Below are 10,543 nucleotides of genomic sequence, written 5' to 3'. Positions count from 1 at the left end.
AGTATACACAAACACTGCACTATATCTGTCAGTATACATAAACACTGCACAATCACTGTCAGTATACACAAACACTGCACTATCACTGTCAGTATACATAAACACTGCACTATCACTGTTAGGATACATAAACACTGCACTATCACTGTCAGTATACATAAACACTGCACTATCACTGTCAGTATACACAAACACTGCACTATCACTGCCAGTATACACAAACACTGCACTATATCTGTCAGTATACATAAACACAGCACTATCACTGTCAGTATACACAAACACTGCACTATCACTGTCAGTATACACAAATACTGCACTATCACTGTCAGTATACACAAACACTGCACTATATCTGTCATTATACACAAACATTGCACTATCACTGTCAGTATACATAAACACTGCACTATCGCTGTCAGGATACATAAACACTGCACTATCACTGTCAGTATACATAAACACTGCACTATCACTGTCAGGATACATAAACACTGCACTATCACTGTCAGTATACATAAACACTGCACTATCACTGTCAGTATACACAAACACTGCACTATATCTGTCAGTATACACAAACACTGCACTATCACTGTTAGTATACAAAAACACTGTACTATATCTGTCAGTATACACAAACTTTGCACGATCACTGTCAGTATACATAAACACTGCACTATATCTGTCATTATACACAAACACTGCACTATCACTGTCTTTATACAGAAACACTGCACTATCACTGTCAGTATACATAAACACTGCACTATCACTGTCAGTATACATAAACACTGCACTATCACTGTCAGTATACACAAACACTGCACTATCACTGTCAGTATACACAAACACTGCACTATATCTGTCAGTACACATAAACACTGCACTATGTCTGTCAGTATACATAAACACTGCACTATCACTGTCAGTATACATAAACACTGCACTATCACTGTCAGTATACACAAACACTGCACTGTCACTGTCAGTATACATAAACACTGCACTATATCTGTCGGTATACATAAACTCTGCACTATCACTGTCAGTATACACAAACACTGCACTATAACTGTCAGTATACACAAACACTGCACTATATCTGTCAGTATACATAAACACTGCACAATCACTGTCAGTATACACAAACACTGCACTATATCTGTCAGTATACACAAACACTGCACTATCACTGTCAGTATACACAAACACTGCACTATCACTGTCAGTATACACAAACACTGCACTATCACTGTCAGTATACACAAACACTGCACTATCACTGTCAGTATACACAAACACTGCACTATCACTGTCAGTATACATACACTGCACTATATCTGTCAGTATACACAAACACTGCACTATATCTGTCAGTATACATAAACACTGCACTATCACTGTCAGTATACATAAACACTGCACTATCACTGTCAGTATACACAAACACTGCACTATCACTGTCAGTATACACAAACACTGCACTATCACTGTCAGTATACACAAACACTGCACTATCACTGTCAGTATACATACACTGCACTATATCTGTCAGTATACACAAACACTGCACTATATCTGTCAGTATACATAAACACTGCACTATCACTGTCAGTATACATAAACACTGCACTATCACTGTCAGTATACATAAACACTGCACTATCACTGTCAGTATACACAAACACTGCACAATCACTGTCAGTATACATAAACACTGCACTATCACTGTCAGTATACACAAACACTGCACTATATCTGTCAGTATACATAAACACTGCACTATCACTGTCAGTATACACAAACACTGCACTATCACGGTCAGTATACACAAACACTGCACTATATCTGTAAGTATACACAAACACTGCACTATCACTGTCAGTATACATAAACACTGCACTATCACTGTCAGTATACACAAACACTGCACTATCACTGTCAGTATACATAAACACTGCCCTATCACTGTCAGTATACATAAACACTGCACTATATCTGTAAGTATACACAAACACTGCACTATCACTGTCAGTATACACAAACACTGCACTATCACTGTCAGTATACATAAACACTGCACTATATCTGTCATTATACACAAACACTGCACTATATCTGTCATTATACACAAACACTGCACTATATCTGTCATTATACACAAACACTGCACTATCACTGTCAGTATACACAAACACTGCACTATCACTGTCAGTATACACAAAAACTGCACTATCACTGTCTTTATACACAAACACTGCACTATATCTGTCAGTATACATAAACACTGCACTATATCTGTCATTATACACAAACACTGCACTATATCTGTCATTATACACAAACACTGCACTATCACTGTCAGTATACACAAACACTGCACTATCACTGTCAGTATACACAAACACTGCACTATCACTGTCTTTATACATAAACACTGCGCCATCTGTCATTTTAAACAAACGCTCTGTTCTCACTTTGACTTTAATCTAGGCCTCCTGAAATGACCTTTCGTTCGTTCATTTAGAAAAAAAGGTCATGGTTTTGTTGAATGTTAATAATATTACAGTTTTATTTCATATCAAGGTCGCAATTTTGAACGTTTCAGCGAAGCGCTCCTGAGCAAGAGGCGGAAGGACAGCATGTCAATGGGCTCTGACTGGGTGATAGGAATGAGAGTGAGGTGACCGTCAGAGTGAACTTTGGGGCACGGAGGATGTGAGTGTGAGCCGGGAATCCGGGAATTCAAATTACAGACAGATTCACCGTGGGCAGAAATTAAAACGGGGAGGAGCGAGAAAGAGGGACAGAGAAAGGGAGGGGGAAGAGATAAGGACAGATAGGGAGGGAGACGCGTGTAAAGAGAGGAAGGGAGTCGGGAGCCAAAGAAGGGAGAGAAGAATGCGGAGAGTGGAAAGTGGGAGTCAGGTTGGGAGGCACGGTGAGGAGGAGATAGAAAGACAGATAATGAGAGAGAAGGATCGAAAACTGGGGAGAGAGAAGAACAAAAAAGGTAGACGCTATAAAATAGAGACCCAGGGAACGGGGGATAGATAGAGAGGCAGAACAGACTGAGCATTGAACCGCGGCTCCTGATTCTCTATCGATCAGGACAATGTTCTAAGTGGAGAGGACACCATTGCTGACTCAAGGTACAGACACTGAGGAACAAATCGCAGCCATGGCCTTCCCAGAACACAGGGGGACGGCCAGCTAAATTGCTGGTTTTGCATTGATGGTGCTCATGTCACATGCAAGAATATGAAGGATTTTGACAGGTCTCAAAGTGCCTGGCGCCAGGAATAGTGTCTTTGCTAAAAATAAGCTGGGATGAGAAGAGCAAAGTGGGGCATGAGGAAGGCGTGGAGACAGAGAGGGGAGGAAGGAGTGCGATGGAGAAAGGATCGGTTTTAATTCGGACTTGTCTTCGAAACGCGCGAATCTGGTGGCGGTGGGGAAGGGATGGGGGGGGGGGGGGGGTGCTGAAAAAAACATCCACAATTTGGAACAACTGAAATGAGCAATGGAGTGAACAGGAAAGTACAGAATCTGCCGAGCTGAGAAAAACAAGCGCGTGGATGAAGGATTCACCAAACAATATACAATTACATCAACAAGCAATCAAACATGTTGGCGAACAGGCAGCTCCCGGTGTGGAGGTGATCTGCTCAGGATCCCTATCGCTGCTAAATTGGACCCCAGTTGTTAACACAAAGTGTAACAGTCTGTTACACAGTCTGTTACACTTTGTGAGTTGGCGGTTAATGATTGGATTGGTTTTGTGGCTCCTCATCCGTTGCACACACAATATCACACAAAGATATACACACACAAACACACTCATATACACAGAAATAAAACACACTCATACACACACAAACACACTCATATACACATAAACACACTCAAATATACAAACACACTTGTGTACACACAAACATTCATATACATACAAACACACCCATGTACATACAAACGCATGTATGCACGCATGTTTATGCACACAAAGACACTAATATAACCATAAACACACTCATACACGCAAACACATTCATATACACACACACAAATATACTCATATATACACAAACACACTCATGTACACACAAACACATGCAATATACACACATACTCATATACGCGTACACACACAAATACACTTGTATACACACAAACACTCATCTACACACAAATACTTGCATATAAACACAAACACACTCATAAGCACATACACACAAATATACTAATATACACACTTGCATACACACAAACACTCACTTATACACAAACACACAGGCACACTAATACACACACTGTCACACAAACACACTTATACACATACAGCACACTACCACGCTCATATACACACACTATCACACAAACACTCATGTACACAAACCCTCACACAAACGTACTCATACACACACACAAGCACTCACATACATACAAACATACATACAAACACTCACATGCAACACACATAAACACACTTGTACACACACTCTCATACAAACACACTCACATAAATACACTCTTATACACACAAGCACCATCCTATACACACAAACACACACAAATACACACTCACACAAACACATATATGCACTCTCACACAAACACACTCAGCTACACACAAACACTCATATATGCACAGACACATTAATACACACATTCCCCCACAAATATACTTATACACATACAGCAACATGCAAACACACTCATATACACACACTCTCACGCAAACACTCATATACACAAACTCTTACACATAAAAGCATTCAGGTGCACACAAACACACTCATATACACATCAGCACAGAAACACACTTATTTACACGCACACAAACAGTCATACAACACAAACACACTTATATACACACTCACACAAACACACACACTCACACACATTTGTATACACACAAACACTGATTTTTAAAAAAACATTCTAATTAAGGGGCAATTTAGCATGGCCAATCCACCTACCCTGCACATATTCGGGATGTGGGGGTGAGACCCACGTACACAGGGGGAGAATGGGCAAACTCTACATGGACAGTGACCCGGGACCGAGATTGAACATGGGTCCTCAGCGCCGTGAGGCTACAGTGTTAACCACTGAGCCACCGTGCTGCCTACACCACACTCATTAACACAAACACACTCATATGCACATACTCTCATACAAACACAGTAATATAAACAGAGACATACTCATATACACAAACTACATACAGAACACCACACAATATCACACAAGTACACATTCACTTTGAGTGGCATGCGCACATACACAGAAACACTTTCCTATGCAAATACACATATAAGACATATTCTTGTATACACACACTCGAATACACAAACTTTCACACAATCACTTTGACAGACACACATATATACACACAAACATCATATTCTTTCATAGCTACAGACACACACTTAGATACACACAAACATAAATTCACTCTCACACAAACACACAGACACACAAACATACATTCACACGCACCATACTCAATTTCACCCAACCCACCCACATTCATACAGCATACATAACATACACCTATTCTCAGGCACAACACATATTCGCACACAACATATTTTCATCGATACATACTCAATCTCATACAACACAACCATATTCACGCAACACATACAAAAACACACATCACACAGACTCTCCTCCCATACACTCAGTCACTCATAACAGCACCTACGCATATAACAGACACACAAACTCACACGTGTGCATAACACACATGCATTTTAATTTATCCAGCTTTCTAACTATTTTAATTCTAGTCGAAATTTAAATTCAGATGACAATATACAATGATAATACATAATAAAACGTTGCGCTGAAGTAACTATGGTGGGAAATCTAAAGATTTTTATAGCTCTTATCCATCTATTTCAGTGACTTAAATTCTCAGTTAAAACAATGCCACTGGGGTTTTAATCACAGATATGTTATTAAATAGCGGTTTGAATGCAATTCAGCACCACCATGCGTACCCTATAGTTACTTTGCAAAACAATAAAATACCTGCAAACTTTGATATTGTCACTTGTAGAGGAAAATACAAATAGTGTTGATTTTTAAAAAAAAATCACATTTCCCATTGATGATAGACTGATAGTACCTATTCTCTACGGAAATTCAGAAAGGTTATGTCTGCAAATGAGCGCTGCACACGTCAGCTTAATAGACCCACAGGAGCCAGAGACCTGGAAATAATAAGGCTGGTCCAGAGAAGATGTAATTTCTGCCATAAATGTGAATGTATATTCATAAATCGATGTAATATGCCAGTGCATATTTGAGCTTGCAATGTAATGATAGCTGTATACATTCACCATGTATATTGGTTACAGTGGGTGCATTAAGATGGCATGGTTGGAATGTTATGGGACTATTTGTGATGAGGGTATGGAAGCAGAAATGATTGTATAATTTGACAATGTGCTGGAACATTGAGGAAACGGAAAAAAGAGGTAGATAGAGGAAAGGTTAATTGATAGACGGTTGTGTTTAAAGGTCGGGGTGTGCTTTTCAAATAAATAAACCTTGTGAAATTAAATAAGTACATTCATAATTCAAAAATGCAGAGGTCTGTGCAATAAACTCCCATCGGAGTGTTAACTGCCATGCAACACAATCTGCTAACTTGATTTCTCGGATACACGGCTGTTTAAAAGGTGCATGTGTTTATATCTATATAGATAGAGAACCTTCTGAGAATCGTATCAAAAAGGGAAACTACTCCGCACGCTTTAATGGACCTACAGTAACCAAAGAGTCACCTCCAAATACTGCAGCTGACCCAGACAACACGGTATATATCATACAAGCCTGACCATCTGGTGTATAATGGACTTGATGCCTGGAAGTTGCACCGTCCACAAAGGTTAAATACTGGGAACACGGCGCCTGAATCATCTGCTCGGGCGGTTAACAACGAAACCATGGGAAGTTGGCGGTTGAATGAGGACGGTAATCGCCCCCAATCCGTCAGTGTGATCCACCCTCTCTGATCTGCAGCCGCTTAATCTCGTCCCAGAATCTGTTTTCAGAAATTTATAACGGCGTTTTGTGTTTGTTTGGTTCTTGGAAAGACAACAAAATTGCGTTTTATTCATCAGCGGTTTTCATTGTCAGTTTAACGCCGAAACATTTCTGTATCTGTTCTTATTTAGTTTCAAATGAAAGTCACTTCCAAACCAACCTGTATAACCATCGAGTTGATGTCTTTAACTAGAACAGGCCCAGCAACTCTCTGAATGGCGCTTTGTTTAGAAAGAATTCTCCATTTAAAGGCTGAAGGATTTACGAAAAAAATAATCCCCAAATTAATATCCTGAGGAATTATTCATTCGATACGAAATATTTCAACTTTCCATCAATAGCTTTACTTCCTATTGATGCAGGGTCGCATTTTGCAAAACCTTTCATCTGCCTGTTGAACATTTTGTTTATTGCTTGTTTCCAGAAAAGACACACCTATTTTTTTTTGCACAATCTTCCTGCGGTTCAGGCGAAACTCTGAAGCAAACTTGAACATTGAAGGAAGCACATGCCCGGGTGAATAACATCCTGTACTGTGTGCCAGAGCCAGGGCCCTTTAGCGGGCTCTCTGGCCACAACTAGTGCACGATGATCACTTTTAGGTGAGGATGGGATTTTACCCTCAGCAAGAACTCCTAGAAATGGGAATTGGTCTTTCCCTTGACTAGTTGGGTAAGCGATGGGTGTGAGTTAGCGGTACAAGTGTGTGGATATCTTTAAACCCTAGTTATCTCACAGAACCGGGCCAGAAAAGTAATCATGAAAAAGTACCTGCAGACGTTTAGATTAAACGTTTTGGTTTAAACTGGAGAAGTGAATAAAGAGCAGTCTTCAGAGACAATGGCCCAGGATAAATGGAGAGAGATTGTCATTTTATTGTTGCAGGTATTGGGGCTGCTCGTGGCGCCAGTGACACTATCTCGCCGACAGATAGAGAGGCTGAAGACAAAAGGCAATATCGCACCTTGTTCGATAGAGACCTAGATGACTATCTCCCGCTCGCACTGGCGGCGGTCATACCCATTGACGGCGCGCTTGTTTTTTTTAGCAGATCACAGATTCTAAACCCGGGGAGGGGATTTATTTATCCAGGAGTCACACAGTTAATTTCCTCAGATCGAATAATGAAACACTGGGAATAATGCAGCACAGCGCGCGAATAAACCAGAGTGGGACATTACACCTCGCCACTGTCTCTCTGTTCAGTTTCTGATATTCGACTGGGAAAAATCAGATTCAGGAGGAAACATTAAACTAACGGCTTTACAGAAAGACTGCACGTTCTTAGAATTGTATGGTCAGGTTAATGAACTGGGGCGGGGAGGGGGTTAAAATATTCCATCTTTCAGCCCGGGTCAGTTGTGTGGTCTCCAGTTGAAAAGGGGCAGAATCTCGGGAAATAATAAAAAATAACAATTTAAGAACTTTTCCTTTTTTGCCAAATGGTAGATAGTGTGGGTGTATGTCTTCCTTTGCTGTTCTGCTAGGTCGGTGCACACTGGGATTGGTCGGGGCGAGTGTTGCTGAGATGGAAGCGATAAGCGAAGCGGATCTCTCTCCCTTCCCTCAGACCCCTGAGATTGTAAAATATCTAAACCTAGCCGAATAACTGGGAATCTCAGCCTCCCTCCCCTGCGAGAAAGCAGCCGATGATCTCTGCTTTCCATGTTTCCACTGGAGGATGTGGTGTTGTTGGGGGGGGGGGGGGGGGGGGGGGTTGGGAAGAGGAGGGGCGCTGTTAACATTTCTTTGCTTAATGCAAAGTGACAGGAGACGGTGCTTATTGTTGAACATCAGCAGACTGGCGCCAGGCGCTCTCGACAAGCCGTGTCCCACTTAATCGGAGGAGATGGCTTTGAGGAACCTTACATTTCCCACCCCCAGAATCTGCTCTCCATTGCGCCCCTCAAACCCTCGCCTCAGCCCCACTTTGACATTTTCTCATGGACTTTTTTGGAGGATTATCACCCAGATAAACACTCAAACTAATAAACAGATCTACTAGGAGTAATCGGAACCGTGTACAATTCAAAATCATGTTGCTGCCCCTTCTGTTACTCCAATTACCCCAATTCTCTCAAACTCAAAAGTTAGTTATGGATTGTATTATACCTATATGTTATATAGGCATTAAATATAGTGTCAGATATATTATATACAGACACTAAGATACAATGTCAGATATATTATATAGAGGCACTAAGATATAGTGTCAGATATATACAATATAGGTATTAATATAGAGTTAGATATATTATATATAGTTATTAAATATAGTGTCAGATATATTATGTATATTATATAGATATTAAATATAATGTCAATTATATACAAACGCTAAGATGCAGTCAGATATATACACACCAAGATGGTGTCAGCTATATTATATACGTTTTATATTCTACATAGGCATTAGTAGTGTCCGAAAGATTATATATGCATTACTATAGTGTCCGAAAGATTATATATATTATAGATACAGAGGCACTAATATAGTGTCAGAAAGATTATATATATAGGCATCAATATAGTGTCAGATAGATTATATATATGATATATAAATTATATATAGGCATTATTATAGTGTCAGAAAGATTAGATATATTATACATATATAGGCATTAATATAGTGTCAGATGTTGGGTTTTACGGGCGCGTTCCCTCTTGGTTTTTCCCACGACTCGCAAAGCGTTGAAGCGTTTGGGCAACTTTGCTGCTTCTAAAATTAAAAAGGGCAACGTCCTTATTGAGTTACCAGAGCTGGTTCTGCGGACCCGCACACAACCCGGGACAAAGTTGAGTTAAAAGGGAGGAACATTAGCCCCCTTCCCACTCACCTCCAAACAAAACCGTCACCGATCTGCTGTCCAATTTCAGATGGAGGTTTATTTCCCAATCTCTGGATTCCAATTCCTAATGACGCCATCTGGTGGGGCCCACCGCGATAAAACTAAAGTATTTCCCTGGGAGCTGGTGATTTTACCAGCGGGGGGCGAGGGGGGGGGGGGGGGGGGGTGGGGTCGTGGATGGGGGAAGATCGGAAGAAACAAAAGGTTAAAATGTTCGGCCCTACAAAGTTTAGAGTTGGAAAGAAAAGCTGCGTGTTAGATTGTTGTCTGAAATATTTGGTATTGACACAGACAAAAAAAGCTGGAAACGGATCCAAACTTCCTTTCAACTTTTAGAAAGTGTTGAGGTTCTGTGCTCCCACCCCGGCCTCTTTGAAGCCGAAAGAAGGTGAATCTTTTGTTAAAATAAAATAGGTGCTTGAAGCAGAATTTCAGGATTCCACCAACTAACTCTTGTAATTCTTTGCAACAGCCTCCCCATGTTTACAATAATCCGCCTGACACCCGCTACATGGGCAGAAAAAAAAACATCAAAGCAATCCAGAATGGGCAACATGCAAAAAATGCCTAAAATGTAGAAATTCAGTCTTTTAAATAAATGGCCCCCCTTCTGGAGGAACAGACACAGT

This window comes from Scyliorhinus canicula, chromosome 12 (genome assembly GCF_902713615.1).
Source record: "Scyliorhinus canicula chromosome 12, sScyCan1.1, whole genome shotgun sequence".
NCBI lineage: Eukaryota > Metazoa > Chordata > Chondrichthyes > Carcharhiniformes > Scyliorhinidae > Scyliorhinus > Scyliorhinus canicula.
The sequence above is the reverse complement of the archived record's forward strand: the minus strand, read 5'-3'. Positions refer to the sequence as shown.